Source organism: Canis aureus, chromosome 1, assembly GCF_053574225.1.
Source record: "Canis aureus isolate CA01 chromosome 1, VMU_Caureus_v.1.0, whole genome shotgun sequence".
NCBI classification, from domain to species: Eukaryota; Metazoa; Chordata; class Mammalia; order Carnivora; family Canidae; genus Canis; species Canis aureus.
In genome coordinates, this window is record NC_135611.1 from 82,412,587 (window position 1) to 82,426,066 (window position 13,480).

At 38.6% G+C, this 13,480-nt stretch overlaps 1 protein-coding gene across 5 annotated transcripts in view; it reads left to right on the plus strand.

Moving 5' to 3' along the window:
• The window catches only part of PRUNE2 (prune homolog 2 with BCH domain), a 257,322-nt gene that overhangs the window by 88,885 nt on the left and 154,957 nt on the right, over nucleotides 1–13,480 (plus strand). The gene's annotated exons all lie outside the window — the stretch shown is intronic.

Sequence of the window (13,480 nt, forward strand, 5' to 3'; positions counted from 1 at the left end):
TTACTTCCTTGTCCCCAACCCAGAAAGGGTCTAACTGACAATTAGCAAAATGAATGAGGGAATAGAGGAGGTGAGTGTGGGAACAGGGAAGAGAGAGGAACAACATACTGCCTCCCACCAGCAATGGGCCTCCCTGGGGGAGGGTAGAAGCTTAACTCCATAAAAGACCTGCAAGTTTGTCTACTAAATTGAGACTGCAGGAGCGACTGGGTGGCTCAGTCTGTTGAGTGGCTGGCTTCGGCTCAGGTCATGATCTCTGGGTCCTGGGATCAATCCCTACGTCCGGCTCCCTGCTCAGTTGGGAGTCTGCTTCTCCCTCTGCCACCAGTGCTCCCCCACCCCCACTCTGTGTCTCCTTCTAAGTGAAAAAAAAATCTTTTAGAAAAAGTAAATTAAGACTGCATCTTACAAGTTGAAATGCCCGAGAAGCTTTGCTACCTGAGAGTAATAAAAACAGATCCAGAAAAATCATAGGGTTTGCCCAATGTTTTACATAGGATTGGGGCAAGAATTCGCCCCACTGAGAATCCTACACGTGTACCTTGTGAGTCCTGCCTGTTGTATGTCTCTGTACATCTCTGTAGAGAAACATGAGTTACTGTAGTCTCTGAGTTAAGGAAAGTGGTGGTGTTTCCCCAATTCCTTATATTCCTCCTGCCAGGTACTTCTTCCTTTGTGAATGCTCTCTTCTTAAAACCATCTCGATTTTTTTCTGTATAAGAATCTGTTGGAAGCCAAATGGAGGAAGCAGTGAGAGAGGGAGCAAACAATGTGTTTTTGCTTAAAGGCCTGTCTCCTAGGGATATCCCTGGGGTCACAATGTTTTGGCTGTATGAACCTGAAGTGAAGTGATTTAAAACAACCATATCTGCCAGGAAAGTGTGTTGGTATCAGCATGAATATTAAGAGCTGAGGTGTCCAAGACCAAGATTTGTGGCATATTTTAAGCATATTATATATATAAAGGGGGAGAAAGGCTTTCTTCTTTGAACTTCCTAAGAGAACTTTCCAATTATTAGTACTTTATTTTCTTTTTTTGGCAGACAAATGTAAAGTACAGGAAGCTTTCTTTTTGTGTGTGTTTGATGAAGATTTATTTACATGTTTCAACCGGGGATATTCCTCCATTGTTTGATTTTAGTTTTGGATATTTGAAAACTTTCTTCCATTTTGTATTCATGTACCGTGCTGGGCACGGTACACGAATTCATTGTTGTTGCTAAAAAAGCAAGTAAACATGTTAACATTTAATCTTCCAGTAATGGAATCGGAAGCAAGAATCTCAGCAACTTACAATGCTGTTCAGAGATATTTTTCCACTGCCTGTTGTGAGAAGTTAGGGTATGAAAATAAATGATGTATGGAGCCGTAGGAATGCGACTTTTCCAGACTACCTTATGTCTAAGGAACATTAAACATAGGGTTCTCGTTTAGCAAATAAATAACCATTCATTTCAATGGCTGTGTAGTCTGGACTTTCGTGCATATTTTTGCAAAGATAAGGAGAGGCCATTAGGGATTTAATATAAAATAAATCGCCAAGGGGTCTTCTTGTAGTCCTAGTCTTTCTGCCACATGGTGTGTTACTAATGTGCATAAATGGGCTTAAATGAATTTGTTATCTGTATTACATTTGGAGTATGTATATATTTATATATTATTTTTTAATTGTGTTTAAAAATAAAACATTAAATACATCATTTTGGAGAGTTGGAAACGTAGAATACGTAAATCAATCAGCTTCAATTAGTATTAAAAAATGTCAGTATATTAGAATTGCCTGTGGGTATATTTACCCCACAGAGTTTAATATATTTTAGTTCTGTCATCTATGAGGTAGCCATATGGTTAATTTGTCACCTTATAAGAATAGACTGTTACAATCCAAGCTCGATTAATGACATAACGCTTCTGCACCGTTGAAAGAGTCCATGTCTTGGTTGTTTTATTGATGCCCTAGGTCAGATTCTGATCATCATCTTCATGCAGTATGATGGCTTTAGCTAAGCAAGGGGCTTTGCCGCTTTGCTCTCTTCTTGAGTTACTTTCACCATGTTTACAGTTACAGGCAGAAAGTGGCAGGAAATGTTCTGTATCATATCAAATTATTTGATTGTATATATTACAGCATCCATAAGGTCAGTGCCATAAGAATTTATCTTTGGATTTTCTCTCTTTTTTACAATAAGAGGAAATTATCCTTTTTACAATGACAAATGGAAGTTAATAAATTCTAATCTGGTAAGATTTTAAAGATAGATACAGTCTTCTTTAGATTAGATTCTGGAATGATTCCAAATGGTCTTGATACCATTTTCAAATAGAGTTGCTCATAAGAATAGCTTTGATGTTTGTCCCTTAGAAATAGCTCTTAGTAAACAAATGATCATTTTAAGAAATTACATAGTGATGACAGTTAATTTTTACTACTTTTTATTAATGACCCAACATGTGATGTTGAATTGTTATATCCATACTAAATTTTCTCTGTTTCATATTTCACATATAGACTGTGGCATAAATATATTCTAATATTTTTTTCTGCTAATCAATTTTATTTGAGGCTACCATTCTCAAAAAGAGCAAAAACTTTCTCAATTACATGCACCAATGTTTCCCCTTCAGGTAGTCTTAATGTAATACTATCATATCATATCGGAAATATCATTCAATTAAAATATTTACTAGATAACTGTTAGACCTTGGTGATAGCTTTCACTCGTATTTGTATCTGAACACAAATGAAATCACTGTTGTATATAATCTAATGCAAGGAGTTGGTGAGCATGTGTGTGTAACCTTTGCATTTGACTGGCGAGGAAAATACTACTTATTTTGACTTCTCTAAATTTAACCAATTTATCATTGGAGGGTTGTTTTTCTTGCCTTTATCACTGCTTTACTGAACATGTTTATGGGGCATAGGCTTCAACAGCAGGAGGTGTTTTTTGAAAAACGTTAAGCATAAACTATACTTTATAATGTATTCGTATGTGATTCAGTGTTTGTTTCCACTCATTGACAATGTAGGCACACAGTCCAACGTTTATCAGTGATCTTAAGTAGATGAAAATCGCCTTTGATCCTTTATCAATCTGGGTGGATGAATAGAGGATCCAAGGCTCACTGTGGAGGTGGATTCTATGTCCAGAAGATTCAGGTACAGTGTCCTCCTTTTCCAAATGCTAACTGACACAGAAGTTATTTAACCTCATGGAGATTAGCAATCCATTGCCAAAACAGACACCAGCACTTTGGAGTGATGAAAGATTTTTAAAAATCCAAGAATTGGAAAATTAATCCAGATATTTTTAATATAAAATAATAACCCCCTAAATGGTAGTAAAAAAATAACTTTATTTGCATACTGCTTTGCTATTTTCCAATAAATTATCAATCATGTCTCTGATAGAGAGAGGTTAGGATTCTAATCTCTGTATCTTTAGTCTCTCAGCCAATGCTGCTACACATTCCAGGTTATTTGCAATGTAGGGGATATTTCAAAAAAATAGGCCTTTTGGCAGGAATTTGTTTTGTGCATGTCACATTTGAGTATAAATATATTACAAACTATGCTAAGCAAGTCATTATTGACTTTAACACAATTGCTACTAAACAAAACAGAGTTTATGTTATTTATAAAGATATCCACAATGATTACACAATTCTTTTGTTTGCCGTCTAGTTGGAAGAAACCTTTTACTGCCCTGACCACCCTGGTTTACTGTGCTCATCGGTCAAAATTCTTTAATATTCTGATACACAAACATTCTTCCTCCATGTCCAGCATGTATAACATGGCCCCTCCTATGTTTAACTTAGAACAAATTATTAGCCCTCTCCCTGCCCAACTCTGAATCTCACATCTATCTTCCTTTCCTTCTTTCTCTTTCTTTCTTTCTTTCTTTCTTTCTTTCTTTCTTTCTTTCTTTCTTTCTTTCTTTCTTTCATCTCACATCTTTCTTTGTTCAATGATCCATTAAGGCTCTATAGTAACAATGTGTATGTTCAACTGTGGCAAAAACACATTTTACTGATCAAAATTGTGCAGCACACTTATGGTTTGCTCTTTGCCCATTCGTTGAAAATCACCGATCTTAAATTTTAATATCACTGTCCTACACAGCAAGTCTTCCACCCTAGTGACCTAGACTGGATCTCATGTGACTCTTTAGTTCTTTTGCCAAAGTTAGCAGCAAGCAGGACAATGGATTATATCCCCTTTTCTTGGAGCCTCTCCTGATATTGGCCTTGGGGTGGGGAGATGTCTTACTATTTCTGGTGTGAATAAGAATCAGGGGAAGTTGAACCCAAGTAAGAGAGATTTTGTAGCTACCCAGATTATTTACTACAGAAACTTCCTCCCCCTGGATAAATGGTCTCGTTGTGTGTTTAAGGACTCTCTCATGATAGTAGAGAGAACCAGGGAGCCTGGAGCTTTCTATGGCTGTTTAAGGTGCTCTGGTGAAGGTCCCTGAGAATATTCTGATGCTTAATCTTAGAAAACCCTGTTTTCTTCCTGGTAAGCACTTCCTATTTTAGACTATGCAATTATCATCCCATGTTCATAGCATCGCTATTCACAATAGCCAAGAGGTGGAAGCAACCTGTGTCCCTTGATGGACGAATAGATAAGCAAATTTGACATACACATACAATGGAATATTTTTTCAGCTTTAAAAAGACAGGAAATTCTTACATACTGCAACATGGATGAACCTGGAGGACATTATGCTAAGTGAAATAAATCAGGCACAAAAAGACTAACACTATACGATTTCACTTACATGAGGTACCTAGAGTGGTCCGATTCATAGAAACAGAAAGTGGAATGGTGGTTGTCGGGCTAGGAGGAGGAAGAAAAGAAGAGTCATTGCTTAATGAGAATACGGCTTCATTTTGCAAGATGAGAAAGCTCTAGAAACTTTTGTTTTTGCACAACAATGTGAATATACCTAACACTACTGAATTATACACATAAAAATGGTTGAGATGATCATTTTACATGATTTTTTTACTACAATTTAAAAAACCTTAATTATTCTTTTTTTTTTTTTTTTTTTTTTTTTATGATAGTCACACAGAGAGAGAGAGAAAGAGAGGTAGAGACATAGGCAGAGGGAGAAGCAGGCTCCATGCACCGGGAGCCCGATGTGGGATTCGATCCCAGGTCTCCAGGATCGCGCTCTGGGCCAAAGGCAGGCACTAAACCGCTGCGCCACCCAGGGATCCCTAAAAAGCCTTAATTATTCTATTGTTAAATTGCTGCTCAAGAGATTCAGCTCCATTGGCTCTGTATTGGAGGAGAGAAATATTGTGAGGGTGTCTGTCAGCCTACATGTTTATCATTTGGGTGAAATCTGTAAAAATAAACAAGGAAGCAAGTCTCAAAGCAACAACAACAACAAAAGTTGAGATGTAACCCAAAAGGTAGCTAAGGGTATCTATGGTTAGAAAGAGAAAAGCAAAAATAAATAAATAAATAAATAAAAATTAAAAAGAGAAAAGCATTTGCCAGGCAACCCCCATCCCTACTCTTCTTCATTTCCTGCTTGCATATGTGTGAATATCTTAGGATTTCTATTTAAAACACCAAAAAAAAAAAAAAAAAAAAAAACCACCAGATGATATAGCACCTCCTTTCATCTTCTGTTCCAGATATGGCACCAGAACTCTTGCAGGATCTGGGAAATCATCTCTCCCCCAGGCAAAGTTGAGGGACTGCTATGGACTCAGGAATCACTGCTGCTTTTTTAGCTAGTAGTGGCCATGCCCCTTATGACCCTATATACCCAGGCAGGCTTCAGGTCTTCTAGGAAAGAGACATATGTAAATAACACCTTGACATTGGAGTTCAGAACCCCATTTCACCTCTATAAATGATAAAGCAGTGTTATTACATAGAAGAGGAGGCAGATTGATGCATAGAAAAATAATGGAAAAATAATTTAAAGAAATACTAATTGTCTAGCTGTATTTCTCTTGAATTGCAATAAATAAGCACATAACTGTATTTTTGTTGTAAAACATTCAGACATTACATAATAATAATAATAATAATAATAATAATATTGCTGAAATCCCACCTATCACCTCAGTCTCAAGCCAGAAGTAATTGCCAGTTTGGTGAGTGGTTTCTTTTCAGTTCTTTTTCTGTGGATTTTCATGGAAGTATACTTCTACAGATACATTATATGTAATATATATATTTATCTATATAGAATGATGGAAAAAGAAAGAAATACATTCTTTCAAGATCTTTGAGTCTTGCTTCCTTATTTGTTTTTTATGGATTTCACCCATATGATAAATATGTAGGCTCACAGTCCCCCTCACAATGATATTCCTCTCCTCATCTCTCCCAGAGCAACATGAAGCTGAATATATTCTTTCTAGCCAGGTAACTCCTATTGCTATTGTGGGTTTTGGGTTTTTTTTTTCCTTTTTGTTTTTTTTTAAGTAAAAATAAGACACATAAAAGGTAATTTTAAGAGTACCCAAGTGTCAAAGTGAAAAGTAAACCTTTCTCTCTGCCCGATCTCTGTCTCTCGAGAGTAATACTGTGAAATGCTTGTGTGTGTGGTTTCATTTTGGAAGCAAGCTTAATAACTGGAGAAAGACATAAATGTTAACTTTAAGCAGGCACGGTTCTACTCAACCATTCACAATGAAACAGATTGCATGGGGAGGCACCTGGTTGGCTCAGTGGTTTAGCATCTGCCTTTGGCTTAGGGCATGATTCCGGGGTTCTGGGATCAGGTCCCACATCAGCCTCCCTGCAGGGAGCCTGCTTCTCCCTCTGTCTGTGTCTCTGCCTCTCTCTGTGTGTGTCTCTCATGAATAAATAAATAAATAAAATCTTAAAAAAAAAAAAAACAGATTGCACAGGTAGCATCGAGTGTACACCAGACCTGAGTCTGGGGAAGGGAGGTAGTGAATCAGGTTCTCTCTTGGAGTCTGCACAGATTGCTGCCTTCTTACTATGCTGTTTCCTTGCATGTCCTTCATGAGGGTCCCTGTTCTTGGAGGCCACCTCTCACTACTGGAGTCTCTGACACTTGTGTTTTGAACTGTGCCCATCACTGCCCCTTATCTCGAACCTCTCCTCACCTTCTACCAAGCATCAAGTCCTGTCAGCCCCTCTGCCTAACGACTCACCAGCTCATCTTATCCCATCCACAAGGCTTCTACCTTAGTTCAGATTCTTCCGCATGCTTTGGATGGTATTGCAAAGCTTCCTTTCTGGCCTCCTCTTTAGATGAGCCCCTGCCCAATCTGTCGGATTCACTTATGAAATTACAAGCTGGGCATATTGCTGCTCTGCTTAAAACCCTTCTGTGTCCCTCTGTCACCTATGGAATAAAGCCCTGCTTCTAGATTACTCCCGCTGCACTTCTGCCCTCTTAGGTAGGAGCCATGTCCATGTCTCTTCTGTGCCACGAGACCTGCAGGCAAGGCTGGAGGTGCTGTGTTCTTGCCTCACCTCGCCTGTGCTTTCATGGAGAGCACATCCCTCACCTCCATTGCTTTTCCTCCTCCTGCCCAGCTGTTAACTCTGGAAGCCCCTGAGGCTCAGTGGTGCACTTCTTCCTTAGTCCTCCTCTGCTTGGAGAAGAATCAGGAGCTCTGCCTCTTTGTGCTCCTAGTTCCATTTGTATTATTCTATAAGCGTGTTTATTGCTTTGTAATGAAGCTTCTGGTTTGCTAACCTGCCTCCCTCCTCCATACTGTGACATCTTTGAGAGTGGAAATGTTGTCTTCCTGTTCTTACCATGAATTCCCAGCATTTAGCATTGTGTCTGCACCTAGTAGGCTCCCTCGGAAGGCAGGCTGCAAGAATACATCAGCCTGACTCCTATGCTAGCTCCAAATCGATGTCTTCTAATTTTCATTCTTTTCCTCATTCAGATCCTTTTTTATCCTGTTTCTTCCCTATCACCTTCACCATCCTTTTCCTGCTTCTCCTAGGTATTATTCCCAGGCATGTAGCATAGCAATATATAGGGAATTATCATAGTGAGGTCTTGTTTTGACCGCCTTGCCTTGTTTCTTATTTTGGGTCATTGAGCCAGTCAGTTCCGTGACACCCTCTATAGTCCCGTTTCTTGGCTACTTAAAAAATTCTTTTGGAGTTGGCAGGATTGGTAGCTTGGGTGGCTGTTAGAAGAGCATTATGCTTTCTTCATTAATTTACATGACATTTTCTTAATGACCATGTATCTTTTGTAAAGAAAAGGGGTTTGTTTACCCAAATTATAAGCAAACGTAATTTAAGTACTAGAGTCTTGATTAAGCAAAGTGAAGCATCTGTGAAGTCAGGGGTTTCAGCAACCCATAAATTCCCTTTGATTTATAAGATCCTACACTCATTTGACAGTAATCTCTTGGCCTTGACATTTATCTGAGGCATATTCTCTTGATATGAAAAGTCAGAGTCCAGGCAGAAGTGAGTAAGTCAATGCTGAGTTATTTCTGATTACCATTTGATTATAAATTCATATGCGATCCTTGGGTTTACTTGAGATTTTGAATTAACGGAATATATCACCATCAGTTATAGAACATGGACTACATGGTTCATTAAAAGAACCATATTTGGAGGCTGTTAATGAAAGTCAGTATTTTTTAAGTTTATTTTTTGGTAATCTCTACACCCAAAGTGCGGCTCCAACTCATGACCCCAAGATCAAGAATCACAGTTGTCCTTCTAACTGTGCCAGCCAGCACCCCAAAGGTCTATATTGGTTAAATAAACAAAATATATACATTTCTCTCTCTTGCCTTCATCTGTCCTTTCCTGTTTTTCACTCTGTCTCTTGCTCAGACTTGTTTCCAAGAAACCATAAGGTAGAGATAATATGGCCGCATCACTTCCAGAGAACTTACACTGATCTCACGGGGGCTATTGGCAACTCAAAATTAGATTGGATCACAAGTAAGACAAGTTGAGTCACAAGCTCTCTGTAGGAAGAGGCATATCGTCAGCTGTTTCAAGACCCAGTGGTGTCTGTTAGGATGCAATTTACAGAATCACATTGGAAGAAGCAGAAATGAGGCAGAGTCTTTTTCAAAGGCAGGGGGTTAGTGCATTATTCTTTTCATTATTGGTCTAGGTCTTGCCAGTTTGGCAACCATAAACTTACAGTGCTTTGACAGCATGCAGGTGTCTCTGGAGCCCAATGCCATAGATGGGGGCATTATCCAGAAGAAGGTAGACTTGGTTTTCACATGCTTGTTTGCCCAAGATATCCATAGTCAGAATAATAGTTTATGTTAATTCATTCTGGAAGTTGGCCAAAGCTGCTTCTCAGCCTCTGACAGCTGAAGCCCAGCTACCTGGGCCAGTTTGTTCAGTTAAGCTTCCATTCCCAGGTAAGGCCTGTCTCTTCTCTCAGTCCTGGGTATATATTAGAGACTATCTTCAGGTACACAGAAGAACATTGGAGGATCTTTACCCCTCTAGTAAATCTAGATTAAGAGACTGACAATTTTGGTGAATAATAATGATTGGTGATATGTTTCAAATGCTGAGTATGTTCTGGACACTCTTTAAAACTTCATGTGAATTGTCCCATTTAATTCTTCTGGCCACTTTATGAGATACTTCATTTTAGTAATCCCATTTTATAGAGCAGGTGCTTCAGGGTGTATAACTTACGTAAGGTCACTCAGCTAGGAATTGGTAGGGGAACTGAGATTTATGTCCAGACATTCCATGTCCAGAGGCTGAGTGTTTCACTACCATGTGGCCTCTGGGTACCTCCCGATAATAAGACATGTAGCCGAGTCTGAATTTCTGCCTCCACCTTTTACTTTATAAGCATATTTATTTATTTTCTTGGAACTGCAGTAGCTCATCTGTGGAAAAGAGACTTAAAAACCTACTTCATAGAATTGCTTTGAGGATTTATACGTAGAATGCTTAGTAGTTCCCAATACCTTTTAAGTACTCAGTAAATAGTAGCTAGTCTTATTAAATAATTTAAGAAACCCAACTTGGTTGGATCTAGATAAAGCAAAGCATTGTCAAGGAGCCAAAGGCTATCTGTGATTGTCTAAACCCCTCACCAGGTAGATTTATAATATCTTTACAGGTCTATGCCTTTTGGAAAATCAAACTGGAAGGAATATCACATTTGCTGAGATTCTATAAATGTTGTATGGAACAAAGAACCATGATGTAGGAATTAAAAGTCTGGAATTCTAGAGCTAGATTTGTGATGAACTAGCTAGCTGAATTTAAACTAATTCTTTAAACCCTTCCATGCCTTGTTTTTCTTTGTTCGTGAAGATACAGAGAAAGGGGAGCCCTTTTGCACTGTTGGTGGGAATGCAAACTGGTATAGCCAGTTTTGGGAGAAAACAGTATGGAGTTTCCTCAGAATGTCAAAAATGGAACAGCCCTATGTTCTAGTGATCACACTACTAGATATTTACCCAAAGAATACAGAAATACTAATTCGAAGGGATACATGCACCCCGATGGTTATAGTAGCATTATCTACAATAGCGGAATTATGTAAACAGCCCAAATGTCCATCGACTGATAAATGGGTAAAAAAGTGTGATATATATATATGCAATGGAATATTAGTCATAAAAAGAATGAAATCTTGCCATTTGTAATAACATGGGTGGAGCTAGAGAATACTATGCTAAACAAAATAAGTCAGAGAAAGGAATACTGTATCATTTCACTTATATGTGGATTTTATGAAACAAACGAACATAGGGGAGAGAAAAGGAAAGACAAACCATAAAACAGACTCTTAACTCTAGAAAACAAACTGATGGTTACCAGAGGGGAGGTGATGGGAATTAAGGGTTGCACTTGTGATGAGCACCAGATGTCATATGTAAGTGATGAATCACTAAATCCTACACCTGACACTAATATTGCACTACTGTTAACTAGCTGGAATTTAAATAAAAACTTGGGAAAAATAAAAGAACAATAAGGGGCTGGGTTTGGAAATGGGGGCTAGCAAATTGGATGTGCTCTGTAGAACTTTTGAGTAAGAAATTCTGTGATTCCAAATCTAAGCCAATTCAGGTTGGTATAGTAATTGAGTAAATGATGCCCGGAGTTCCTGGTCCCCTTTATTCTGTTGTCTGCATGGAACTTGGTCAGAAGTCAGGGGGTCATCATTCTGAGCCACTTCCAGGAAGCTCCAGGATGATGTGCTTTGCCATCATCAGTCTAATGTGATGACCCCTAGGTCAGTGCAATGGACCTCACATTAGCTTGAGCAATTTCATTCTTCCTTTCACTTATTGATGATCGTGTTAGGAAAACATCCAACAGTCCTTCGCCCCCTGACTATAATTTTAGCTTGTTTTCTTTTTGGGGGGTTGGGGAGAGGCAGGTGGAGAGGGAGAGGGAGAGAGAGAATCTCAATGATACTCCCTGCTGAGCACAGAGCCCAGTGCAAGGCTCAATCTCATGACCTCAAGATCATGACCTGAGCTGAAATCAAGAGTCCGATGACTCTCAGTCAGTGACTGAGTCACTCAGGTGCCCCTAGCTTGCCTTCTTCCTCTTGATTAATATCCATCATGCTTATTGCTTGCTATCTGCCATATTAGTTACATTATTTTCTTTATTCTTTGTGTATTTATTGCCTTGTGTTTCAAAGTGTCCTTTTTAAAAATATTATTAATTAATTAATTAATTAATTAATTAATTTGAGAGAGAGAGACAGAAATAATGACAGAAAGCACAAGCGGGGAGGAGAGGGCGCAGCAAGCCTGATGCGGGGCTCGATCCCAAGACCCTGGGATCATGCCCTGAGCTGGAGGTAGATACTTAACCAACTGAGCGACCCAGGTGCCCCAAAGAGTGCCTTTTTATCCTACTAATTTGCAACCCTTTCCAGCCATGGAAAGAAGCAATGATCTGAAAGCTCCTTCTGCATTCTCCCTTATTAGATGTTATAAATGCAGATGTACCAAACTCTGCATGGTGTAATAGACTTGGATTCGAACAATTCCTTATTTTTTATCTTTAACTTTGGATAAATTACTTAACTGGAGCATCAGTGTTGTTGTATATAAAATGGAAAAGACCTACCCTTCAGAGACATCATGGAGACTAGAGAAAATGTCATTAAAATGAAGTACTGAGCCAGCGCATAATGAGTGCTATTGTTTGCAAAGTAGCTAACACAATAATGCCCAAACATAGAACAGAGAAAAGAAAGCCTTTTATTAAAAGATCAAAGTGAAAACAAAGTTGAGAAATATGGGATGCCTGGATGGCTCAGGGGTTGAGCATCCGCCTTCAGCTCAGGGCGTGATACTGGGGTCCTGGGATCGAGCCCCTCCTCAGGCTCCCTGTGGAGCCTTTTTTGTTGTTGTTGTTCTAGTAAAACTTTATTCACAAAAAAAAAAAAAAACAGGAGTGAAAAGACTCCCGCCCACAAGTCATTTTTTGCTGATCTAAAAGGATGAAAATATATTTGGCTAAAGTTCTCGAAAATTGGTCTATCTCCAAGAAGACAAAGAAACTGTATAAAATTTAGGTCATTTTTGGTAGACTGATTTAAACAATGTATCCTAAACCCCCAGGTTCTCATTTAATCCTCCATAAAGATTGAGAAGATAAAAAACTATATTCCCATTTTACAGATGAAGATACCGCAGCTCACTGAACTTAGCGAGTCATTCGAGATCACACAACTAGTATGGGGTAAAGCCAGGACTCCAACCAAGGTCTGTGTTAATTCTAGGTCCGTGATTTCCCAGCATCATAAGTGTTGCCTGTAAGCACCCTGAGCCTGAAAGGATTATAAAGAAGGATCAGAAAATGCCAGTTTTATCCTAAGAAAGTCATCAGTGATGAACTCAAATTTATGAGTAAGATGTTCATTAAAGCCCTTTTTCCAACATTACAAAATTGGAAACAATCTAAATGTCCAATATTCAAGGGAAGGTTGAACAAATTACGATGTAGCTATTGAAAATAGCTACATCCCTCTGCCTCTGCCTCTGTCTCTGTGTCTCTCATGAATAAATAAATAGAATCTTTAAAAAAAAGTTGAGAAACTATTTGCCATTCATTGGCAAAGTAATATCATTACTGTATGAAAAATCTTTACAAAATAATAAGAAAATATCTGTCCCTAATTTTTAAAAATGGACAAAGGTCCTAAACAAATAGCCAGTACATCTATGAAAAAAATATTTAGCCTTACAAGTAAATAATGGATAAAATGTGCATTTAAACCCCAGCATATACTTTTTCTGAAGGCTTTATTTTTTTATTTATTTTGAATAATGATGAAGAGGATGTTAGATTCCCAAGCATCAGTCCTCTTTCTCTCTGCCCAGACTATGGAATACATGGAGAATTATGCAGCCCTTCACTCCTCTCATCCTCTTGTGACACTAGTCCTGATCTGCTTCAGCCTTCCACAAATCTACTGCTTCTGCCCTTGCTTCATGCAGAGAATGGAAATGCTGATTTGGCTACTTTGTCAGA